Genomic DNA, 2,985 nt, shown 5'->3' with positions numbered 1-2,985 from the left:
CCTGTCCCTTCTGAAGAGTCTATAGCCATCCATTGCAATACTCCAATCATGAGAGTCACCCCACCATGTTTCTGTGATGGCGACTAAGTCATATCTCTCCCGCTGCACAATGGCTTCCAGCTCCAAATTCCTTTCTCTGAGGAGAAAGGAATTTTATTCCATCATTCCCCTCCTAGTGTTACAACTGGCCAAGCTTAGCTTAATAGTCTTTTTATTATTCATAGGCCTTTTTGCTAGGACCATCCTTAATCAAGGTTTTAGTTCAATACTATAGCCCAAAACATGAGACAGCTAGGCAGCCCAACCTCAGATCTTCCAGATCTCAGAAGCCACTATGCTATTTGTCACCACCATCATTTCTCCTCTTCTAAAAGGCAGAAAAATCCAAAGTGCCTTCTCTGCTTAGGTTTCCTGCCTTAAATAACTAAGCCTTTTTACCACTTACCAATATGCCAAGTATCTTTCCAGCTTCACAGTCCATACTTTCTCCCTGCTAAACAGGCTTATGGTTTTCCCATCTGCCCAGGCCGCCCTCTTCTACAGCATCCAAATTCAGCTGGCCACTGAGTCCCAGCTGGAGGAAATAATGAAGCTGCTCCTTAGCCTTTAACAGGCTGCAGCTGTGATGTTTCCCCACCCAAATACTGAACAAATTCAAGGCATTTCCTGAGTGAGACCAGAAAGTTTATATAAACAAAGTACGTTAAAAGTTATACGTGCTGCATTTTACATCATTGTTGCTTGGTGGGTTTTGCTGGTATATATAACTTATTTTCTTGCAGGCAGTCACACAGTTCTACACATGATGGATCATTACAGTGTACCATTGAGACTTTCAGAGTGAGCAGAGAACAGCACTGAGGACTTCTTTGCGATTTGTTTCACCAGGTTTTGGCAAGACTTAAGGAAACGTTTCATTCTACATGTTTTAAGTGTTTTTTAACAACTAGAAATGTGTCCTTGTTTGTCAGGTCTCAAAACTTTTGTTGATATTAAAAATACACAACCATCAGAGAGATACATGCCCAGGAAATCTCTGTCAAAACAAAATTCCAGTGAAAAATAGAAGTAATTTTTATTTGCCCTCCTCCTGCATTTCCCACCGGTTAATTACGCATCATGTGTTAATTCAGCAGCATCTAATGAAAACATCCTCTGTGCCCCCACCTAAGAATGCTCTGCATAGAGGTCAAAGACCACCGATTGTCCTTTTTTTCCTACCTGTGGCACCTTTATGCTTACTTATCCCAACTGCCACTGAAGGAACAATCCTGACTCCACAAGAGTTGACAGAAACTAAATTCCTTCCACCTCCCATTAAAAGGTTTGAACACGTTTGTTTGATTAGAAATACCATTAATGCTGGCAGAAGAGAAACTCAGACCTGAGTAATTAAATTGAAAAACATAGGGAGCCCAACTCCAACCCCTCTCCCCAGGTAGTCTGAAGTATACAATGTTATACTCTGTTTGTAAACAGAGGGCAAACTCCGAACTCCTTAGACCTTTTTCCCCAGATTCAGTGAAACTAAAGGATAAATGCAAACTGCTTGCGTAAGACTAAAAGATCAGAAATATAACTTCACTGCAACAGTCTGACTCTAAAATGTTATCTATAAAGAGTAACTAATTCACAGACCTGCCTCTGCCTTTAATCCTGGAGCAGATGCAGTATTGGTTACCTCTTTCATATACTTTAATACATACTTTATCTAGAGTTGGTGCAGTAAGATACCATTTCTGGTATTTTCTTTCCCCAAACACAGGAAGAGAGTTGATTTTCCACATCATCAAAAAGTCCAGAGCTGACCCTTTGTTGTTTAGAGACTAAAAGTAGATGCATTAAGTGAACAGCATGGGAAGAGGCACTCTCAGTATGGCCCTTCCTAACCCTTCTCCTACCTGCTTAAGTGTGCAATTTTTACTTCCCTGGGAACAAAACTAACACAGAAGCAATAATCCATTCCCAGAGTTCTTCAGCCAAGGTTGACAAGCATCCCACTTCCTGGTGTCCCCATGTTATTTTACATGGAGGTAGCATCGACAGTCCCATCCGGGAGAGAGTTGCTTCCCTTCTGTGCAATTTGTTCAGCCGTAAAGTAGGATGCAAACAATTCCGGAGCTTAAACTAGAAAATGTGAAGTTATGATCAAATGAACCTTAAAGGATACACTTAAACCAATAGAGTAAAATCAGAGAAAGAAGATGAGGAAGGATCAAACAACCATGATGTACATTAAGAAGCCAAGGTATTTCTAGTGGATTTCTTTAGTCATTATCAAGTTCCAAGGAGAATTTCCAAGTGCTCAAAAATTTAAGATGGTACCAAAAAACTGCACATGCTTCCTGACATCTTTTATGCTTCTCTTTTGATCACAATAGCAGCAGACCCCTTGTATAAATTGTACTTTGTTAACAATTGTAGTAGTAAATATGATTTAATACTCTATTTGTCCTGCCCAGTAGGAACACAACAGACATATGAACTACTGCATAGCCAAGTGCTTGCAAGCTAATTAACACCTTTATTGTTGGACTAACCTATGATGAGTTGCAAAGTACATATCTAAGAAGGAAGAAAAAGGGAAGAAAACACACTTATGCATGGAGGGAGAAAATAAAACGATTAGATAAGGGTGGGGGGAACAGCACCGCAAGCGTTTTACAGATCTCTGCTAAAATCATTGCTTAGTTGGCTGGGTGAGAGGAGGTTAAGAGAAAGCCAAAACCTGTTTCTGAGCTCCTGTTTACTTCAGCAGATAAACAAGTTTGGATTAAAGGGGAAAAAAAATTGAGATGTCAGCATACTTCAAAAGCAGAGCATTTTACTCAGTACACTTTCCATTAGCTGGATTGCTTCTAGCTGTCTCTCTCTCTCTCTTTTGCTCTGTAATATTTTCCTCACTGATTTAGCTTACAATGGTGTCAATGACAAAATTGAAGTTACTGATAAAAGCATTGTGGAATCAGTCTAATCCATGCAGCA

General features: G+C 40.0%; 1 protein-coding gene across 8 annotated transcripts in view; it reads right to left on the bottom strand.

Annotated features, from left to right (window-relative positions):
* The window catches only part of NRXN3 (neurexin 3), a 1,016,594-nt gene that overhangs the window by 326,008 nt on the left and 687,601 nt on the right, over positions 1–2,985 (bottom strand). The window lies entirely within an intron of this gene.

Source organism: Pygoscelis adeliae, unplaced genomic scaffold (genome assembly GCF_000699105.1).
Source record: "Pygoscelis adeliae isolate BGI_AS28 unplaced genomic scaffold, ASM69910v1 Scaffold71, whole genome shotgun sequence".
In the NCBI taxonomy this organism is placed as follows: Eukaryota; Metazoa; Chordata; class Aves; order Sphenisciformes; family Spheniscidae; genus Pygoscelis; species Pygoscelis adeliae.
Note: the sequence above shows the minus strand (reverse complement) of the source record. Positions and strands in the feature narration are given on the sequence as shown.